Raw genomic sequence first — 23,807 nt, 5'->3', positions numbered from 1 at the left:
AATCAGATCCTGAAGGTTGGAGACCAAAGAGTCATTGCCTGATGAGTAATATACACAGCTGGAACAGATGTACTACCTGTACAAGTGGCAGGGGATCTTGTTACCTGTTCCCCTTGATACTTGCTTTGGCATCTGCAAGTCTGCAAGGCTATATCCCATAGTCCATGGAGCAAACAGACCAGCATTCTCTGTGATGTTGCAGACTAGCCATGCAGAATAAATGCTCTTTTAACTTATGCAAATATGCCCAAGTTCTGAGTCATTTCAATAATTAACGGATGACTCCAGCCAACACAACGCTTGTGCTGGTGAACTTGAGTCTTTCATCTCCACTAATGACACAGCGCCGAGTTTGGCTTTGAAAAGAACAGACCGGTCACTTAGGCACACGTGCCCGAATTTGATAAACGATATTAGTCTGGTTGCCGTGGTCTAATGTGGACTTCAACAGATTAGCACGCTCGATATCTAAACGCTGGCCGGCCACCTCTCTGTGCTCTGTGTTGAGCGCGGCAGTCACCATGACACTGGATGTGGACCGCAGCCATACGCAGCTGCACTTGAGGCAGCTGATCGTGTGTCACGGAGCCCTTGTCCTCCGAGTGCACTGGGCTGCTGTGGAGCCGTCCCCTGCTGCACCCAGCGCCCCACTACCGCTCAGGGAGAGGGGGAGAGAGGGAGGGAGAGGGAGAGGGAGAGAGAGAGAGAGCTAACGGCTCGCCTGGTGAGGAGGGAGAACTGGAGCAGCAGAGATAAGGGTCTCTGTCATGGCCATCAGGTGTGTACGTGTGTGTGTGTGTGTGTGTGTGTGTGTGTGTGTGTGTGTGTGTGTGTGTGTGTGTGTGTGTGTGTGTGTGTGTGTGTGTGTGTTGTGTGAGGGTGGGACTAGCTGCTGAGGTTGTGACCCCCGGTGTGTCTGCTTACACTGTCTCCACACACAGGGGCAGATCTGACCAGCGGGGCCTCTGCTCTGCTCTGCTGGGGCTGGATGAAGTGCTGGCTGAAAGATGACTCTCACTCGCCGCGCCAGCCTTTACTGCTAATGCTCGCAAAACAAAATGCTTACTTATGTAAAAGCCCCATTCCGAGTCGTTACTATCAGCAGCATTACCAAGATTAATTTGCAGCCGTTTTCTAAAGTTGTACGATGCTTCTCATTCCAACAAGCGCACCACAGAAATGGTGTCTAATGGCTTACGATATCAGACTGTCCTGGCAGGGCTACACATGAGGGAGTCTTGAGATACAAAGCCAAAAAGCAGGACACAAACTCTTAGGCTTCTGGGTGAATATTCTGCCTTTTTTCAACCTCATCTATTTATCACATTGATAACAAATGCTCACAGGGAATAATTTTAAGCACGACCGCAAATATTAAACAAGTAAGAATTCCTACAAAGGGCAACATTTAACTCTAGTTCAGTATTAAAGAGCACACAGACAGTTCCATCGTCAACATTAATCTGTCATCCAATATGTATTATTGCTAACTCCCCATAATCTACAGCCCCCTCTTCATCAACTATACTGTAGAGAATATAGTAGGTTTTCAGGTATTCAGCTCTTCAGCTCTTTTCAGACTTGACTAAATGCTGCACCTGTACCTATAATCTATCAAGCCACAACAGACTGATAGCTTCTTCATTACATTTGCATAATATATTTGAATAGCTTTTTTTTTGCTTGGCTGACAAATAATTAGGGAAAATAAATAGTATCAGCCAGCAGTCCAACAGCATCCGTCCAGTGGGGGAGCCCGTAGTGAACAGAGCTAATGTGCATGTTTGATGTGATATCAAGCTGCGGGCCAGCGAAAACTAATCCACTAATTTATAGCATGATCTGGCAGTGGGCCGGGAGAGGAGGAGGAGGAGGAGGGGGGAGGAAGGGGAGGAAGGTTAGGTGAAAAACTGCAATGTCACCACGCAAGTCCACTTTTAGCCCTCTTGCATCAAGTTACTGTATTTATGTAGCGCGAGCGCCTCAGGAAACAGATGTCCTTGAGTGGACCACTCTAATTACTCACGGGCCAGAGCCTCCGTGTTGCTGTAGGTCCAGCAGCCCACGCGGCCCCCCTGACCACTTAACACCGCGCTGGACGCACTGCCCGCACGCCCGGGCGAGACCAAAGGAAAGGTGAGGAGTACATTTCTCAAGCGAGCTTCAGAGACACAGTAGAACTGGCCATAAATCCTGCGCTTTGATCTCAACAGCGACTACAAAAACCGGGGATAAAGCCATTCGTTCTTCTAATTACAGACGGCCCAGATGTGAGACTCTGCTGTTCTGAGGAAGACAGTTCTCTTAGATTAGCATGCAGACCCGCCGAGAGTGAGGTGTGTGCTTTGAATGTTCACGGGAAGTGTTACATCAATAGGCTGCTAGCAGGGCTCAATGTGGCAGAGTGCTTGCATAGAAACTCAATGATGCCACCCGGCTATACATCATAATGCAGCCAGTGATACCGCTCGGATAAATCGCAATAACCTTTCAAAAACTAGCAGCTTTTAAAAGTATTAATTTCTACTCCACATAATTGGATAGGACACCTAGGTGGCTAGGCAATATTTTTTATTGGATTGCCCTGTCAGGACTCTAGATTGTCTTGGGAGGCAGAGTGATCGCTTAGTGGGAAATGACAGTGAATCTTGGAAATGGGTCTCCTTAGAACATTATTTGCCATAAATTAACAGGCAGAGCCCTCCTGAAGGTCAGCTGTAAAACTGACTGACGGCCAAAATCAAGGCACTACTATTGGTCAAGCTGACATCCAGCAACCAATAAGATACTAGCAGCTAACTGGTTACAGGTGGTGACCAGAAGGAAGTGATCTTGAGGCTATAAAATTCAGTGTCAATTTGATTCACTATAGTGACCCGTCAGTAGCGTCAATTACTAGTCATATATCACAGCCCGTTCTGCAGCAGGACCTCCATTAGGCACTGCACAGCTGATGTGTGTCTCATCAGAGGTGAATTTACCTGACAACAAACGCCCTGTATCCCTCACACCCGCATAACTACACAACATTTCAGTCACAACAGATACTACACTTGTGTACACTGTGCAACCGTTCATCATCTGGTGTTTGTTGGAGGCTAGAGGCGATGAATGTGCAAACTCCGACTAGCCGTGGCATGTGCCTCGTGCTCTGACCCCGCCGCCGGCCCCGCCTACAGCAGGACGCGATCCAGCCGCTCTGAGAGACGAGACGGAGGCCTCTTCACAGTGAAGCCTCCCTGCAGCGCCGCGCTCCTCCTCTCCTCCTCCAGCCACAACGTCCATGTGGCACCACGTCAGACAACAGTGATCCTGTCGCCCGCATCCCCACTCCCCATGCCAGCAGAAACTTTTCTCCCCCCCCTGCCTGCCTGCCTGTCTCTGTCATGCTGCCCCCCCCTCCCCTCCTCTCCCCTCCTCTCCCATGGCTGGCAGTCCAAAGGCCCGGTGCACAGAGTGTGAACACACGTCCCTCTCCTCGCGCTCTGTCACTGGCTCGCAGCAACTCATCTGTTGCTTGATCCACACAGGCTGCTATCTGTTGACTGCAGATAGTGCGCCTCTGGAACCCCACCATCAGCTGCCTCTCCAGCTCTATTCTCTCCTCCTTCAGCTTGCTACCTCAAGCGTTGCAGCCTGCACCTCATGATTTATGGTAATAAAATTGTCTAACATGTAGCCAATCATAACATAATTATGCAAATACACTTGTGTGTTTGTTGGTTGCTCGCTTGCTTGGATGGATGAGCAGGTTGTGTGCATTCTGTTGATTGCAAAAGTTTGTAACATGTAATTAAACGTAGAGCAGTTAGTATGCCTTTCTGCCATATAAATCCCTACATCCTATTCCCCTATCTCTACCCCACCCACTGCTCTGTGTTTTGGAACCTGGACTACAAAATCGTTATTTAAAAAAAGAATCTGCGAGGCTTAAGAAGACAAGCATTTTAATAGCCTTCTCTCAAGACCTGGCTTAAGCTGTTTGATTTCCCTATAGATTCCGAGGACAGATAAATGAAGACACAGATCGTGTCAGCAGACTCCGGCTAAAGGAAGATGGGATCAATGCGCGCGCGTGTGAGATGTGACTGATAAAAGCTCCCAGCGAGCTCTCAGCGGCGCTGTGATAATTACTCACGGGCGGAGAGACGATCGCTCAGATCCCCCCTCATCACGTCCAACACCACCTCACCTCAGCAGCACCACCAGCAGCAGCAGCACCAGCCGAGATGTGATGACAGCGCTAACACCACCCACTAATACTGTCTGCAGATCCAGCACATCTCCATCCACACGTGCTTTATGCCTGCCTTTAATCAGCACAACACATGCCCCGTGTGGATACAGGTTTCCATTTTGAGGCCCCTGCAGTGCAATCCTAGTTTAGAATGCACCAATGTCTATCACCTACACACCTACGCCTATAAGCCCTCCATGGAAAGGACCTCAGAAATATGAGTCCTGAAATCCCAGCAGTGGGGAAGAAATACTGAAGCATCACTAAGGGCACACCCACATCAAGCCTTTAAGGAGATGAATGTATGTGTGTGTGTGTGTGTGTGTGTGTGTGTGTGTGTGTGTGTGTGCGTACGTGTGAGTGTGTGTATGTGTGCATTCCTCTCAAACAAATGTGAAGGCTTCCACGGGCAAGTGTTCATTAGAGATAAGACAGATTTTTTTGTGTGCCAAGGTAATTACCCAGCCTCTGTGGCAGACTGTGGGTGCCACTCAACTATTACTATCCTATCCAAAGGCTATGCTTCTCTCTCTCTCTCTTTCTCCCTCTCTCTCTCTCTCTCCCCCTCTCCTTCTTCATTAGGCATTCATAACCATTCGGTTGTATTATGACTCAGCAGCTCCTTTGTGATTCTCCTGATGCAGAGTCCAATAAATGCCATCTCACTACGGCTTCAAGGGGAAAGAATCATTCAGCAAATCAACACCCCCACCATGGAGGCACAACACTGGAGAGAATCATCGCCACAGATCAATGGATTCGGTGTTTCTTCGCTCAACACAATATTTACTTGGCAGACTGGTGCCAATGTGTTGTTAGACCAAACGAGCCCCAACCCCAGAGCACAGGTGCTGGGCAAAACTGGCATATGGAAATCAGGTGCAACAGCTGCTGTTTTTGTGTACAAACTCATTTCAAAAATTGACACTGACAGAAGAAGTTGCGCCATCAATCATTCATGCTCCATTGTACCAATTTCTTCCTCCTGTAATGTGCTCTGAGTTTAGTGTCTTGGCGGTATTTAGGAATATCTCTTCATCTCCCCATCAGGTATGAGCAAGAGGTCACGCTGGAGAATGTTCCGGAATCTAAAATTGTCCTCCATACTGCCTTTGATGTCGTTTCATGACAGCGAATACATCATAGAGCACAGGGGCCTCTCCACTCTGTCATTTGAAATCCAAATCACATGCTTTCTCAGGCGTATCTCTAAATAGCAGGTTGGGATTTCATGCTTGTGGTGACTGTGCATTGACCATGTTGACGGAGCAGACCTTTAATGTGTGCAACTATTCTCCATACATGTGGCCAATCTTTCCAATCAGGAGCAGATGGTGTTTACGTGATAACCAATAAACAGACATTTGCTTTGATATAATGGAACACAGTCACTTCTCTTAGAACTTTGGGGAGCGAAGGCCCTTTTTTCTCAGAGTTCTCTGGGACTGTGGCTCCAGCTCATTTGCCCTCCCATAAAAAGCACAGCCACCTTCATATGCTGGAGCTCCACTGGGACTCTGCTGGCTTTGCTGTTTTTACAGCTGAGCTGCTACAGGACATTGGTCAATTTCAAAGAAAAGCTGAAAAAGCCGTGTTCATTGATCTGAACAAGAACACTGACTGTTTTATCCAGTGAAAAACCACCTCTTAACTAAGTAACATTTTTTAAAATGACTGTAAGTAATAATCTGACAGCCTGGTAATTACTTTTACTGACACACTAGAATCCGCTTTGAAACCAAAGCACATATGAGAAAACAAACACTGGGTTTGAGGATAATGGACACTGCAGGCTCGCACATCTAATGAAAAACATTTCTACCATAGCAGCTGACGTTTTTAATGTATTATTTTTGGATGTATTCCTTTGAACGTGTTCGTTTTCGGGCTGCCAACTCCGCTTTCTATTTTAGCAAAAAGCAGCAGACAGACTCTGGGAGCAGATGAAGCCATGGGCGGAGTGTGCTGGAGGTGGGCGCCAGCGGAGCGGCTGCCAGGAGAGCAGAGCGGCTTCAGACTCACGGGCTCACGCTTGTTTAACTTGGCGGCCGCTGAGGCGGCGGCGGAGGAGCCTGGCCCGAGACGACGTTTCCACTCGTGCGGCGGCGGACGCGGGCCTGCCGAAGCTGAGGCTCCCGCCGCTTCTCCTCGCCGCACACCCCCTCAGTGCTCGGGGGATGGGGGGGGGGGGGGGGGGGGGGTGTAGGGGGAGGGTGACGCTCCCCGACCTGACAGCTAAACCGGAGAGGGAGCACCGGAGGGACTGGGCCAGAAATAACCAGGCGGAACCTGCTGGACGGGCGTCCTGATCCACACACCTGAGTTCAAGTGCGGAGCCGCTCATCCTCCGGCTGGCCTCTGGTGCTCTGGGCTGTGGGAGTGCCACTGCTGCAGTGTGGACAACTGCACGCTGCTCCACCTGTCTTGAGGGAGCCTTTGTGAGCGGACGTGTCTATAATAATGGGAGGGAGAGGCCGGCCTGATTGACAAGGCTGCAATGGTTAGGCTGTGCTGCAAACAATCTCCTCCAAGAGTGCCCAAGGCATAAAAACACACCTTTACTAGGCTAGCCTGTCAAACAGTGCCGTGCGGGGGAAAAAAACTTCAACTCTCATTTTCTGTGTACAGGGGTCAATAGTAACAAGGCAGTGGCATGCAGGAAGAGTCTTACATGTGTCTTCTGCTGGAAGGGAACGCTGTTTTTTTTGTGGATCCTAGAGAAGGTTGGGTAATAAGTTGCCATTGTGTTGTGGTGAAGGAAAACACAGGAACTTTCCCCAAGTCCCAGCTGAAGTGTTTTGACAGAGGAATAAATAAAGTATGAAGACGCCATTAATAAGTGATGATCTGCAGTGTTGACAAATAATGAAGAGTGCATCGGCTGGAGACAAAAGTAAATCCACAGCTAGTACAGTTCCCATGAAACAGGACATCTTGAGACCAGGAGATCCAGTGTGTGTGTGTGTGTGTGAGAGAGAGAGAGAGAGAGAGAGAGAGAAAGAGAGAGAGAGAGAGAGTGAGAGAGAGAGAGAGAGAGGGAGAGAGAGAGAGAGAGTGAGAGTGAGAGTGAGAGAGTCAGCATGTCGTTGTACATGTAAACTTCATCTTCGTTTGAAATGTTACGGTGATGGGAGCCCTGTTGGAGGAACAGCAGGAAACAGCTTCCACAAACAATACCAAGGCTCCTCTCAGACGTCAAACAGAGCTTTTGCCTGTCAGAGCGTACTCTCAAAATAAAGGTAGTCTCTTCCCATTCCAATAAGACTTTATGAATGACTACAAACAGCAAGTGTCAACAACTGGAGGCCAGAGACGTATAATGTTATTGTGCCATGCTTCTCTCTTTTAATACGATTCTGTCTGTCTCTCCAGAGCGAGCTCTCAACCTTGAATATAATACAGAGTGGAGTTGGCTTCATAAACTGTGTGCCCTTTTATAGTAAAGTTATTACAGCTTTATGGACACTCATCTAATCATAGCAAGTCCTGCCTCTGCTTTATTTATAACTGAGTGTTAAAATGCATTTCTGTGATCAGAGTGTTCAAATAAAAGTCTGCTTTATAATAGGATTCACGATAAGCATCAATTCCCTCATGGCCACGAGGCAAACAAGACAACTTTATACTTTCCCGAGATGAACGAGACAAGAAAAACATTTCTTTCATGCCACTTCACAAGGCCATATTTTGTCTCCCTGCTACATTGGGACCCATTGTCCATATGGCTAAGTATTAAATACTGGCAGAGTTTTACCTTGGCCATGGCTTCCTTGGGCCTGGCTGGGAAAATGTATTTGCCCTGACAACATGGCCTTCATCAATCTTCTGCTACATGTGACACCCTCTGGCTCACGGAGGGCACACCTTGCTGGCTCCTGCGTCTGCGGGCTCGTTATCAATAATCTCCTGCTCTCCTGGACACGCTATAGCCAGCCGCAGCCCCGTCCTCTCACACACGACTCCGAGAGGCAGATCCGTTCGGAGACGCCGCCGCACGTCTCTCACCAATTGAATTCCGCTGAACAAATAGTTTGATGTAGCGTTTCGCCCAATACAACGCTCCTGCAAAACAAACAGATCTATTTGCACAGACGACTGCTGCCACTAATGAGCTCCAAGCAGCTGGCTGGTAAAACAGCGGGCTGAGAAGCTCCTGATACGGCTAAGATGACACACGCCTCTGTGTGATTACGGCAAAATTACACTCCACACACACAGCTCTATTATTACTGGCAGCACTGTCAACTACACAACTCAGGTGAGAGGATTAAAGCATATTGCAAAAATGTGTAGTCACAAAGTTCTCTCTCAGCTGAAGAGCTGGCTGGCAACAGCTTGGCAAAAAAATGGCTGACAAACCCTAGGAGTTTGTGTCAGAATCAGGACCATGGACAGCACCACAAAATATGTCCTTCTGAGGATAATTACACAGCCCTGCTGCAACTTTGCATCACCCATAAACAAAAGTGTCTTTCACATCAGTGGTATGTGGAATTTGATTAAAGCAACTGATCATTTTTACAAATTCAAAATACATAGCATCTGGGAACAATCTGGCTACATTTTCATGGATGGTTCCAGACCCAGCTCTGTCTGGTTGTGTTCTAGGGTATCATTTAGTCTCCAATCACTACATTCAACCCTATAGAGAAAATAGTTTGGCATTATCTAGCCTAGTTCTAGCCAGCAGCAAGGCAAAGGCACATACATCACGTGAATACAATACCATGATGTACAATTTAAACATTTCCTATGCCTAGATAAAAAATGAATTCATTTACATCACATTTACGCACAAACTGCGATGCTTGTTTTGCAAAAGTAAATGAAAGTATGCTGTATGTAGGCTGGCTAGAAACGTGCGCTAACGGAGCAGCAGTGTTATTAGTGGGAGTGTGAGGAGCAGCGTCTTGGCAGGGCTAATGAGGTCACAGGTGGGGTCATTAAGTGGAGGGAGAAGGTATGCGCTGCTCTGACCACAAGGACGGTCAGTCAGCCAGAAAATAAGCGGGCCTGGGGGACGCTGTTGCTACAGCTGTACTCATCACGCCGTGCACGCCGTCGCTCGCCGGACTCACGCACAACTGAGAGCGGGCGGCTCCCGACGAGTGGGGAGGGCTTCTGGGTTCATGGTCTAAGCGCTCCCTCCACAACAAGCTCGTAAACAAATGAATTAAACAACCTTGGAGTGCTAAGTTTCCTCTACACTAATTGGGCGCTTGCACTTGGATGTCACAGGAGGTTCACGTACTTGTTATTCAAAGTGGAACTCAGTCATTTTCTGACAATTATTTCCACACTCTAAAAGGCATCAGTGGTATCGCACTGTGTATCTACACCATTTCTGCGCTCCACTCACCCCTGCAGCATTCAGTCCTCGGCACAGCCCTGTGAAGCAGAGTGAGCAGATGATGTGAACAGGGCGCACGTGACAGGTCTGTGCTCCGTGGTGCTGGGGGGGGGGGGGGGGGCGGAGCAGGATGAGCCCCCAGGGGCCTCCGCTAAAGTGCTCTCACTGGCCAGCTCCTGCCAGAGGAGGGGAGACGACTACCGCAGTACACGGGCTGCCGCTGGGGCCCAGCGGTGTTATGGATGTAATGTAGAAATCTATGGATCTAAGGCGGATGACCTCCTGACCTGCCCCTCTCCCCCAGCGCTCTGCCCGTGACCTCTGACCCCGCATCCCCACAGCTCATCTCCGCGGGACGTGCGGCGAGGGCGGAGAGTCTAATCAGGAGATGCGCGTCCGTCTGGAGCGCGGAGGCGGCGGTGCCGGGGAAGACGGAGGATGCAGGTGACCTGTAAATGTATCTGCTGACCCGCGGGGTCACCGCCGGCCGGGTTCAGCACAAACTGTTATCAGAAAGGCCTCTGCGGCGTCTGCTTTTATCTCGGCAAGTCAGGACAGGGAAGCAAAACATAATATGCTTACAGGCGTGTGCGTGCATACACACTAGTCATACACACACACACACACACACACGTGCATCTTAAGCACTCATACTGATATGCTCAGTTGCATGCTCACAGACAACCATTACCTCTTATCATCTATCATGGTTTAGAATATTTGTCAAGCATGGATCATCTGAAATATTATGCAAAACAATCAAAGCGTTATCAAATAATCTGAAGAAAAAAAACACCTTGCAGTATAAATAGCCTTGGAACATAGTGCAGTATCTGATGCAACGTTGTCTGCAGTAAACCTGAAAAAAAGGGGAAAAAAACATAGCAGCTTTGAGGACAAAAAATCCCCTGGTCCCATAGTGTCTCCTTCAGCACTAATTGAGACCTCTGAGATTCTCCCCAGTCCAGGTAGGGGCCGAGTGGGAGTCTGATCCTGGCCCACTTACAGTCTCACGCCCATGGGAGGACACCCTCATCAGCATCCACAGTCACATGTCAAGAAACAAGAGCTCCACAGCACAACCTACATTCAGTGTTTAAATCTCAAGATATAGCCCATCTACAGCTACAGTGCCCATCTACATTTATTTCTCAGTGCTTGAGCCCAGCAGGCGAAGCCTTTTCACTACCTTGACAATGTCAGAGGTGGCAGAGAAAAGCATTCTCCTGTCCTGTGTGGCTGAGAATGAGAAAATGAGAACATTTAGGTTGCATCCCAAAGGATCAGGCTTAGCAGAACTGTTACCAACTCTCTCTCTCTCTCTCTCTCTCTCTCTCTCTCTCTCTCTCTCTCTCTCTCTCTCTCTCTCTCTGCGGCTACATAGAATATGTGGCCACTGTATAGAAATATATTAGCAGTGCTACATGTGAAAATGTCTCTAGCTCCTGGATGTTTGCTTTGCACCTCTGTGTCTGACTCTGTAACACAAATAGACTTGAGCCCACATCCATATGGCTACAACTATTTTTTGGAGATTTTAGACTTTTTACTCGTCTTTACCAGGGGTGCCAAAACATGTGGAGGGCACAACCGCTGAAAGTGTTTTGGCCCTGACACACACTTGTTGTGCTTTGGTTTTGAGCCGATTGGGTGGATCATCTGTTCAAAAGAACCTGGAAACTGATTCAGCGGCCGAGCCAAGTGAACACTGGCCTGCGACAACATCTATCTCTACTGATGAGAAAGAAATTAATGGAATCAATTTTTCACAGTCGGATTGGGAGGGGGTATGACTTTCGGAGGCAAACTGAGAGTCTCTTCTTTCATGATGGCTTAAATGTTCAATGAGGTTTTCAATGAATATTTCTTGTGTTAAAGGACAAGGACATGTAGTCCTAAAAGAGTTTCAAAACAGCAAACTCCTAAAGTCATTTAGAAGACACTTTAATCTAAAGGGACATAGAGCATGGTGAAGCATGCCCTTTTTATCACACCCTGGCTTTATCTCATTTGAGGAATTTTATATTGGGCCAGACTTGAAAAAAAATGTAAGAGTCACAAGAGACTTCAGAGTGGTGAATAAAAATATTCATATAAAATATTTGCTCAATGAAACGCCAGACTTTCTCCCTATCTAATTTACTGGTGCTGTTAAGCTGAGGATGGTATGGCATAACGCAGTGCCTGCATGCTCATAGAAACTGACAATCTGCTGACTAGCTGGGGACTGAGACCGGGTTCTCAGAAGTCCTGTGTTGAGTCAGAGACTTCAAAGGCTGCTTTTCTCCTCGTGCGCACAGGCGGGGCACGTAATCTCCTTCTGCGCTTGCATTATGCGCTGATGTGCAGCAGAGCGATGGGCTCAATGCAAATGCTCTCCTTAGCTGCATGTTGGTCCACGCCGTGTTGTCAACAGCTGTGATAGGTAGAGGATATCAGACAGGTCAGATTAATGGCTGTCTTATATGGACCAGGCTCTGACGCAAGCTGGCAGACGTGCCAGCCACCATGACTGTGACACCGTTGGATAATTGATGACAAAAGGAAATACTGTTAAATCTGTGGCTCGCTGTAGCGGAATTTAATATTAATGGGATTTTCCTATTTTGACGGCGGAAACTTTTCCAGTTTCTCACCCTGCCTGGCCTCTGACATCTCCCTTATTACAGATCCTAAGACTATTAGAAAGCAGACCTGAATACGGAATCAGCACGGAGCCGCTCTTTCCACATGGGCAGATTGTGAGGAGTAGAGTCTGTACATTTCATGCCATTGCGATTGCAAGATGAAAGTAAACACGAGTTAAGTATTTATGTGGTGTAAAATGCCGCTCTTATCATGAGCGATCTCTGTAATCAGAGACAGGTTGAAACCAGGAGTGATAAGGCGACGTCCTGAAATATGAATGTGGTTACACAATACAAGTGCAGTAATATATACAGTCAATATGCACGCATGTTAAACCCACCACTAATAATGTGTGCGGAGTGACCAGCCTTAATAGGAGGCATGCAATTTGCAGTGAGGACCCATCACAGATATGTGCAGCACTCTGCTTTGGCTATGCTAATGATTAGCTCTTCCATTAGGGAGAGGAAAAAAGGAGTCATCGTCTAACATAGCTCCATTTTGAGCTCTCCCACATCCACAGCCACCAGCGCAGCTGAAACGTCTAAAAAGGCTCCATGATAGCTCTCCTCCCATTCCTGCTGGTCAACATTCACGGGGGCTACTGCAGCAAGGCGGAGATCAAAGAATGCATAATACAGGAGATGATGAAACAGTTAGCCAGACACTGTCGTCCTGCCGCGACTGTAAAACACTCTGTGTCTGTTGACAGGATGACAGGCCCAGTCTTTGGGCAGCCCTCAGCCAGGTAATTACCAGCCACTGTCTCTCCTCTGCCTCATCAAGTCTCAATTATTAATGGGAATAAAATCTTTAGTATGACCGACAGGCTCGGGCGGCGCCGTGCATTTCTTCCCGCAAACTTTCCACAGAGAAGGAAAAGAAAAAAAGCAGGAGCATGCCCTAAAATAGTGGCAGTAAATGATTATCCTGCCAGTTTCACATCACTATTTTACTCCAGCAGTTTCGGGAAAACATTCATCTCTTTTACTGTGTGAAAGTGCTAAAAAATGAGAACGATAAACTTGAGCAGGCCTTTGTCACTTGGGTAATTTTAATTTTTCTTCTCCTTTGCACATAAAGGGTGAGGGCTAAGTAATTGTGTTTTGCACTGAGTTCTCCCTTGGTAAACGCATCAGCTTAAAGCTTAATTACAAGGGGCCGTCTCCATCAGAAAAGGGGGTAATTGAATACAGTGTGGGTCATCACATTTAATAGTATGACTCATCATTAACACTCTGCAACAGCGATCAATATGGCCCAAGTGAAAAGAATACTCGAAAACAAAGCGCGACTGGCAACTAAGTGCTCTCTCAGATGAATGTAAACTATAACTCACACCAGGGAGGGGAGAAGCACGAGATGGTGTTATGGGGGGGGTGGAGGGGGATGTTTATCCCTATCTGAGGCCAGCTCAGATTACTCCTCATCAGCGTCGCTTTACAGCCGCGGCTGAACAGAGGGGACTCTCCAACCAGCAGCTCTGGCCGGCGCAAAAGCAAACAGCATCTGCTGAGGCAAGCAAGGCGAGAGGAGAGAGAGAGAGAGAGAGAGAGAGAGAGAGAGAGAGAGAGAGAGAGAGAGAGAGAGGAGCAGGAGAGCAGGCCAGGCGGAGAGCGGCAGATGAAGTCGGCCGTGTCGGCCTGACCTCCTCCGGCCGACGGCCGCGGAGTCAGCCAGATGGACAACAGGCCGCCACTGGGGTGCCTGGCGGTCGGCGGGGCCACGCTGGGGCTTGGGGCAGCAGTAAACTCAATTACCCTGAACCCGGCACGCCGCTGCCCGCTCGCCAACACAGCCCTGCACCACAAACCTCCATTATGACAAGGAATCATTCAAATGGCCCTTGCTAGAATGACACTTGGGGAAATATTTTTTTTTCCAGAACAGCATAGTAACAGACTATTGTCCAGAATAACATGGTAACTGTCTGACTAGTTATGCTACTGAATTAATTGTATTTAATTAGTTGAAATTCAAACCCAAAGTCTGTGAGCCTAAAGACATGACAGAATGTAAACACTTTCCTCCATTACGTCGGAGTACACTGCTATGAGGAAAACATACATTTTCCCTTCCGTTAAGATCTGCTCAGCATTCAACTTGGGTTCTGAACTAAAATAGCCACAGCATTAAGCTTCAGAATCAGTCCAGCCAAGAATCTAGGTCTGCAAGCACATCAACACACTTGCACACACACACACACACACACACACACACACACACACACACATTCACATCTTTCACAGCGCCAGCTAGCCTAAGTATTTCATGCTTATTGTTTCTATCCCTGGGCACTCCGGCTTGTGAATCTTTAAAATGGTAGCTACAGTGTAACAGTAAAACTTGCTGCACTCCACTTGCCTGCAGGGAGTGCAAACCACTGCCAAAGATGCCGGTTACCATGGTAACGTTCATGGCACCTCCTATAAACCCTGTTAATTGACAGTGAGGCAAATGCCCTCAAAATTGCAGGCACGTTCGCCATCACATATGCCATGTCTGGGTAAGACCAGGGGCATATGCCTCCCTGAGATAGCACACTGAATGGGTCCAGTGGGAGGCTCCCCCAAAACCGGGATCTCAGCTGACTGACTGGGCACGTCCAGACAAGCTCCACGAGGAGACTGATGGGGATATTGGCATCATCTGAACACTGCATGAAGGGCCATCCAGCTAAACCATACAAACTATCATGACAAAAAGATTCTACCTCTGGAGCCACTTCAACTAGGCTACCACTGTAGCTAAAGCATGGGACTGCCTACAAAGCAATATTTTTCACAATTGGTTATGGTTATGGTTATGGTTATTTAGCAGACGCCTTTGTCCAAAGCGATCCAAAGTGAAGAGTACTAACATGCATGCCTCAGCCTTTCAGCCAGTCTCAAATCTGTGGATGCTACAAAGGAAAAGTGTACCAAATTATTACTTACCCTACACATCACTGTGGTCATTGTTGGGGTCAGGCTAACTTCAGTGACCTTAGAGATGGCGCTTCTGGAGGAAGACTTGATATTTGAACAGCCAAAAGGTGCAAATGGCAACACCTATTCAATTCTGATTGACTGCAATAGTGTAATGTGAGTGGGTGCACACAGTTTATGGGGCCAGGGCTGTATAGGTTTTTTTTCAGTGCCCACACAGAATACACTGCTAGGAGATATTTGCTGAAAATGTATTGGCTTAGAATCGCTCGCTATTCCTTCAACTAACTTGGGTAAATGAACTGTGATAGAAATTTCATTTTTGCCTTTGAGATTAATGGCATGAAGTCCAAGTTCATCAACATTCCGTTTTTGTAATTGCTGTGCTCTGGCAGCAGCTAATGCACGCACATAGCTAGCGCATCCTTATGATAGGGGAAGCAAAAGGAGGAGAAGAGCCGAGAGAAGAAAAGGGTTTTGACGTAACTGAGACATATCTCTGAGCCCACCTCTCCTCAGGGAAGAGACACGGCAGAACATCTGCAGTCAGTCAGAGTGGACAACACACACTGCAGCTCGGCCTGCTGATTCGGTCAACACAGAGATGGCCACAGGTAGCCCGCAGCACGGTGCTCAGCTGAGGGGAGCGAGCAGATTGGCTTTGATTTCTAGCCACTGATTTCCAATCATGGGGTGGAAGTGCATGACAGAGCCAAGGTGCGGACACCATCAACTGCTGTAATGAAACCATCTGAAAAATAATACAAACACTGAGCTCTACATTAGGGAGATAAACGTGCAGAGCAGGCAAGTAATCCCATAAACAGGATCTCAACACAGTACAAAGCTCAGAAATCATTTGTGGAAAATACAAACTCCATACCGGTAATCCATTAAGTCAAGTCAAATCATTCCGAGTAGTTGCCTGGTTCAGCCACTTTGCTTACCATTTTGGTAAATAAATGATGTATGATTAAACTACAACAGACTTTACAGTCCCAATTGTACACCACCACGCTGATATGAAATGGCAGCCCCACAATATGCATAAAACAGGTCTCATTTTCATGAGTAAAGCAAACAGACATAACAAAAAAGTCATTTCTGGGCGAACAAATGTCATTTTTGGAGCACTACAGTCTCTCTCCCCTTCCTCTTTCTACTGGATTTCATTGACAGCTTCAAAGTCATTTGGATGGTAAATGAACTTGTAATAGGGAGAATAGCACACCTTCTCAGCTGTGCCCCTCTCGTCTACGGAGAAACTGCCTTGCAACTTTTCTCTTCCTGACCTGGAGAATCACAAATTGCTTTACGGCAATTGTTCAATTGTTTCTAATTCAGTATATCTAATATCTAAATATCTAAAAATGTACATATTCCGCAACTGTAGGGGGAGCCCAGTAGCAACCCCTACTTCATTGGCTTCCTTTAACTGAATACTGTAGCCTCAGTTAGCTTAGCTATTCAGTTTATGCCAAATGCCAGAAGGCTACATCAGAAAACCTAATCAAATCACATCGGCCTATGGAGTGGTGACATTGATTGTGACAGTGATTCAGTCAACTGAAATACTGTTAACCTGCGTTTTAAATTTCGTTTTGTTATTTGTATGTTATTGTTTTGTGCAAAAGCACACAAAGACATTTTCAACCATCAACACTGATTTAAATATCCAACTGAGTGAACCAGATATATTATAAATGTAGCTAAACATGTTTATTTATTGTTATTTTTACAGTTTATGTGTCATAATCAACGTTATCGCTTGACAAGACACGTGATTAGAGCTGTTTTCCAGTGTATCCCTCTGATGTTCAAGTATGGTATATTCATAGGAAAAGAAGTAGGCTAGACAAAGATGCAATTTTGATGGGTGTTTTGTAATGTTAACATCAATTTATTGTAATTGCGCCTTTATTTGTGAGGAAATGTCGGGTGAATATTAGAGGTCATATGTAGACCTATTACATTAAAAAAAACAATCTACATTTTTTTCTGAAAGTATTGATGACTAAATGAGACAACAAAACAATTATTGGGCTAGTCACAAAGATAACATTATTTTCACAGAACTATGCTATTTGTATCTTGAGCTGAGTACATGCAACACCAGAGGATGATTTGTGCTTTTGGTCTCTTAACTTTTGTTATTTCTGCACCATTTTTAAGCATATCAATTTATGCAACAGCGAATCAATTAAATCAATTACAGTTTCAAGAAACGTCAACATATTCATTTTTTCTGCTAAAAGATAAAAGGCGCCTTGATTCACCTTCTTTAATGTCCACTAAACTAGGAGGTCATTTTAGATTTATTTGTTCTAGTGAATAATTGAATTTCATATTTCAACTTTAAACTGTAGAGCTAGTAATAACTAATGCTATCTACCTGCTATAAAGCTGCAATACTAATTCAACACACTATTTGCCATTGAAGTCCTCCTCACTAGGTAGCTAGCACTGTAAAAGGTGTTCTGGAAAAAATATTCTGGATGTGCAACAGGGGAATAACAGGAAAAAACAAACAAAACTCCCCCCCTAAGACAACACCAATATCTAGGCTACCTGTCAATCGTGTCCAAGCCAAAGCAAGGCCATGTACAGAGGGAGAGGCTTTGAGTAGAAGGAGAACACTGTCTGTTGCCTTTCAAAATGGCTTCCTCAGTCATAGCATACATCCTTTGTTCAGGGATATCTTTACAAACAATCTCATACATTGGAAAGTGGTGGGATGAGTCAGAAAGATAGAAACATATCTCACTCAATGTAACTATATTTTCAGATTAACTAAAAATGGTAATTAAAGATTAAAAAAAACATATCCTCACTATTACTGTTCATTTAATTGTATGTATTGTTTGAAGCATACATCACTGCCTGGTCATTTCTGACATAAGACTTTATATGGTCATATTATACAATTCTGCATCCTTTTAGACAATTGTGTAGTACCACTGTATAATTCAGAGTATTCAGTATTTAGGTTTTCCTAAAACAAATGTGAAACTAACTTATTATTACAAATATGTGGCAAAATCTATGCATGAATCTATCAATGCATAAATCACAAAGTCACAAGACCCATAACACTAATTTACTTTTGTGTATTACACACTGGTCTGAGAAGTCTTAAAACATGCTGTCCTTTCAGTGTTGTAAGGTTTAACCTTCTCAAATCATTACGAAGAAGCATAACAGAGCACATTTGATCAGAGTGAAACAGAACGGTGGGCTGAGGCAGAGCAGTCTGTGAATAATGATCACGGTCACCTTAGCTATATATCTCCAGCCAGAGGAAGATGACTTAGATAGGGTGTCAGCTGAGAGGATTGACAAATTTCTCTTCCCCATATTGCAGCAGCCTCAACAAATTACCATGCCTTTTCAATACATGTTAGCCCCCTGAGCTAGCAATTAATCCCCTCCATTGTTACCCAAGTATGTCTGCTCAAATTTAGTACTGCTTGTTATGCCAAAAGTAGGGTGATATGATGACAGTAGAGGATCAGTGTCAAACAAGATTGATTATGGAGCTTAATTTAGTAATGTGCTATACACACGTTGCCTCAGAGCAAAGTTAAATGAGCAGTACATTCCTTCCTATGCATTTTAAACAGTTTAAACAGAGGTCAAATGACAACATTCCCACTGTAGATTAAACAGTGCTCTAAAATGTACACATTTCAACTGAAAATCCCTTCAATTGTATGCCATCTCATCTACTGGTTTGTCTGCAATGTCACCCTTATATTACTTTTGAAAAGGTCATATTTATATGTTGTCATACACAAAATGTTTGGTTTATTTTAGAAATAAAAACTGCTCAGACTTTTCTAGCACCATGAGTTTGTTAATAGTCCAGACACAATTGAAAGTGATTCATTTGATGACATTTAGGGTTTTTGGAACAAACTGCACAAGGATTTGACCTGTTCCCATAGCTACTTCACCACATTGTAAAACTGATCAGTGTGCTGTCTCCTCTATAGACTGCTCTCTCTCTCTTTCTCTCTCTCTCTCTCTCTCTTTCTCTCTCTCTCTCTCTCTCTCTCTCTCTCTTTCTCTCTCTGTCTCTCTCTCTCTGTGTGAGAGAGTTTTACAGTCCTTGGCAGTTCTTCAGCCATCCAATCATCACATCAGCCACTGCACAGACATTGTGTGTTTTATTTTGCCTCCCCAAAGGTCAGAGAAGTGTACCTGTGCTGATTCCAGACCCACGGGCGTTTCACCACCCCCCAACCCACTCCAGCCACATGCTGTACCCATTAGGATGACTAAAGCAAATCCGGCGGACCTGAGTAATGCCCACTGTTGGCCACCACCGTGTGCTTAATATCTAGCTTTCTACGGCACAGCGGGCTGCTCCTCTGCCTGCCAGCCTGTGTGGTGAGCGAGGGGGCGGGCGCGATGGCGAGACTGCCTTTACGAGTTTGAGCCTTTACTTATTTAGTGTTTTCTGCCCAGCCTGTGGCAGCTGGAGATGGAACTCTCTGCTGAGATAGCACACAACAGAGGCTGTTTAGCATACCAAACCGGCCAGCAGAGTGGAAATGTCGGGGTCTCCCAGACGTCCGTTCTGTGGTGTTAAGTGTCCAACAGCGTGGTGCAATGTGTAGATGCATGCTAATCTGACTAAATCCGGCTCTGATCATTAATTCAGCATTGATCTGCGTGCTTCATTTATTCAATTTCCAGTGACTGTTATAAATGGGGTTAGGGACTCACTAATTACAAAAGCCCTATTAGATACTAAATGCAGAGTAATGATGACAGCTGGATCTACACTCCAAATAGCATCTGCAGACAGTAATGAAAGCAAATGATCATGAGGAGAGTATAGAGAGAAACAGGGAGGCAAGCCAAAGAACTCACTAAACACACACACACACACACACACACACACACACACACACACACACACACACACACACATAAACAGAGACAATAAAGCAATACACTTGCTCTCTCGTGGATAAAAATACAGAATTTGCCTGATGGCAAATGGAATATTACCTGACATTATATTTTATAAATCAAGAGGAGTGTGCATATTTTTCCCAATGCTTTTCTGTTATCAGCTTGATGGCTTTAGGTTGTGCAGAGCTCTTATGAATCTCTATTGTGGATGGATGGTACATCACACGAAAAACAATCCTTCACTTTCCTTCCACTGCAGAGGAAGCACACCAAGACAGTATGATCCCCTCCAACACCACAACACTACATGTATTTAGTCCAGACAGATGGTTCAGCAGGCTTAAAGAACCCTCAATTCCATTGCAGCTCAGTGAGCACTATTTTAAAAAACATACGAGTATACAGTAAATGAAAGAGTGTCCAGCCAACGGTGTCTACTTGGAAAGTCAAAAGAGTGATTTGAGAGAAATATTATTGAAGTTCCCCGGACAAGGACAGTGTTATTTGCCATGGTAACGTTTCCCGAGGTTTCTTGGGAAAGTATGTGCCTCGGTGTGCCAAGTGTAGGTTCATGACATGATTCACAATCCTTACACTACACAACTTGCCATGGTCTGGTTGCTGTGTTCGTTTTTTTTTTTCACAAAGGACAAAACATAAACAAACAGAATCCTCCCGCCGCAGCGCAGAAGCACAAGCTAACCACGGCAACGACATCATTAGTTTGGAAAGACGAGATAGTTTGCCTCTCGCTGCCAAAGCAAAAGTACTCTGGGAACACAATGCGCTTATGTGTCAGTTTACAAATACACCTACACAAGATACCTTTGTTAAAGTAAAGACGAAACTATACCAGGCGGATATATGACATTGTTTACTAAAGACCATGAAACTGGTTGGTGTGGCTTACCTGCTCAACATCCTCTACGGGTCACAGCTACCCTCTCACCGGCGAAAAGCTCAAGATGTGTGGGCATATGGACAGCACGCTCTTCCACATAACACTCTTTCCAGGAGGAGCTTTTGTTTTTACTGAGGAGTATTATACACGAAGCAAATAGATTTTTTTATCACAGTCTTCCGTCGCGAATTTTCTCGAAATATTTTTGAAATTCCCACCAAACTCTTTTTTAGAGTTATTCACGGCGTAAAGGCATGTACATCAAAGATGCCTCTATTCAAATTACATAAACGACGTATGCATCGGACGTTTTAGAGTCAGTTAGAGTAGGCGAAGCTCTCGGCTGTCCCGTCCTGGATATCGTTTGCTGGTGCATTTGTCACATTGCTTGCTTCCTATCACCCTGATAGCGAGTGGATGCTTTTGAGCTGCAGAGGCAGTGGTTCTGCCCACCGTTGCCCTTAGCCAGTAGCAGCCGACTTGTGACAAACGACTGATGTTGAGAATTGGGCGTGTTACTTGAGGGAGTTGGGTGGTTGCGCGCAAGATGAGCCACTGGCCACTTCACACAGTTGATGGTAGACCCTAACAAGGATAAGTGTGGGAGGGAGTGTAAGCTGTTGGCAATCTTGCACAGTTTTCTAGTTTTCAAATGCCATCAATAAAACCACACGTAGAAGATAACAGAGGGGTTTTTTTGCCCTGAGGAGTTTGTATGAAACTGATTATCTGGAGATCAATACACTCACTGTTTTTCAAATGCACTCTGATACACCTGCTCCATTACTCCTCAGTGTTGGAACTTCAATAGCATGATGGCATCTAACAACTAAAAAAAAAAAGCTTGGCTCTGTGAAACCACAGGTCAGTCAACAATAGCATAGCATACCTATTATCTAAGCTACTCTAATTTTAGAATGTTTTATGGTCGACTAGGAACTTTCCTCCCGAAATTATTTGCAGAGAAGTGGATATTTCCAAGGGCTTTCTGACTGCCAGATGGTTCTGAGTTAGAACTTTAAATTATTCAGTTGTCCTAGAACAGATTGAGTCTATCAAGCGTAAGACAACTTGGCTCACTCATTCTTATGCAGAGGGCCATGTAACTGCTTTGTTGTTTGTAATGTTGAAATATGAAATGCAGAAAAGTTAGAATAAACCTGTTCAAAACCTGAGGTTTGTTGACCAACTTTTAAGCGAACCTATCATGTCTAAGAAGGTGTAATTCATCTTCCCAACATGAAAATAAATTTGTCCCATCTGTTCAAAGTTTGTCTGTATAGTGCTTGATCATCTGTGCCACACTCCAGCTGGAATAGTCCCATCCCCATCTATGCTTTTCATATTCTGTTAGGAATGCTTTTGTGTATTCAGCACAGAAATAGTAACTCATTGGGTTTGCTCAATCTAATGTGGATCCTGGTTGCTCATGAAGGAAATGTCTCAAATTAACGCCGCGTTTCTCTTTTGGTTAATACAATTGATTCAAGCCGCAATGACCCATTTGAGCAACTCATTTCAATTAAACAGTTTAAATTAAGTTTACATGAAATATTCATGTCGCTTAAAATTCATTGTATTTCACAGATTGAGGCATGTACTGAGAGAGGTGGCATTCAGATGTTGCAAAGAATATTGCAGTGTTAATGCTGATATCAGATCATTATTAAAGTCACAGCTTCTTGAAATGAAACATGATTCAGTTGTGCCATAATACAACTATAGAGTGTGACAAGAAGTCACTGACATGGTGATCTGGTTTGAAGACTTTGTGTAATTCCTTGTTTTGTGCTTTATGAACAACAACAACAACAACAACAACTACAACAGCCCATTGCATTGAGGAGTAACCAAGCCTTCCCAAAACCCATCTCTACGGTCTCAGTTCATGAGTCATTGTGAACTGGAAGATGTTGCATGTCATATGGACCTGTAAGACATCCATGTGTTGGCAACACAGAAAACACCATGTCTGCTCTTGCTGTGTTCACACTCTAATCTTGTTTAACATTCACTTTGTCCTCCAAGGGTGCTCTGGACATATCTCCATGCAGAAACTAACAAAATTACTCTTTTTATTGGACCGGTGGTTTTACCACTCTTCTAGGATTAATCCACTTTCACAGGCTTTGGTCATGCAGGAGGGTGGACAGGGGGGTAGTGCACCAGGGTTGGCTGTAATCACCAGCAGAGGAGGATCCTAATGCGATTGCTAACACTGAGTGGTGCTCCACTGGCTTGCTCTCCAACTAAAAAGAGCATTGAAATGAAGGCGAAGAAATCTCATGCGAATAGTGTAATTAGGAATCTTCAGATGGGAAGGATCAATCCTCATGGCATGCATCAGGGAAAGCCATGTGGGTTAAAACAAAAAGCCCCCATTACACATATTACACACAAGCGACCAAGGTTAAAAGAGGAAGATGAAAAATCACTTCAAAGCCCCCATCAGGTAACCAAAATATCTTGTTTTATTTAGTAATACTTTTATCCTACAATAATGGCACACTGCAGGTCTACTCTCCTCACTGCCTTCTACTTGAAAGGAGCACCTTCTCCAACCCCACAGTCAGGTTCTGCAGCAGCATACACCTACAAACAGCATTCACATGGCAGGCCAAGTCCTCCAAGGACTCTGGAATACCGTACACACTGTTGTGTGCTTTTGTTATTTAATGGTGCTGGCGGTTAGCCAGTCTTATGCATTTCAGCCTCTAAATCTTTTGAAACAAGGGAAGGTCATACCTATTCACTTCAGTTACATTGTATAAGACTCCACTGGGAAAATACTGCACTGACCTTTAAACCAAGAAGAGTATTACAAACTCTGACAATACTGTAAGT

General features: G+C 45.3%; 1 protein-coding gene across 1 annotated transcript in view; it reads right to left on the bottom strand.

Moving 5' to 3' along the window:
* LOC134097888 (heparan sulfate glucosamine 3-O-sulfotransferase 5) overlaps nucleotides 1-21,357 on the bottom strand; it is a 43,479-nt gene extending 22,122 nt beyond the window's left edge. Inside the window, exon 1 of the mRNA XM_062550838.1 lies at nucleotides 20,973-21,357. The gene's annotated coding sequence lies outside the window, so the exon portion shown is untranslated. The remainder of the gene's footprint in view (nucleotides 1-20,972) is intronic.
* Nucleotides 21,358-23,807: the final 2,450 nt, after the last annotated feature.

This window comes from Sardina pilchardus, chromosome 12, assembly GCF_963854185.1.
Source record: "Sardina pilchardus chromosome 12, fSarPil1.1, whole genome shotgun sequence".
Taxonomy (NCBI): Eukaryota; Metazoa; Chordata; class Actinopteri; order Clupeiformes; family Clupeidae; genus Sardina; species Sardina pilchardus.
Note: the sequence above shows the minus strand (reverse complement) of the source record. Positions and strands in the feature narration are given on the sequence as shown.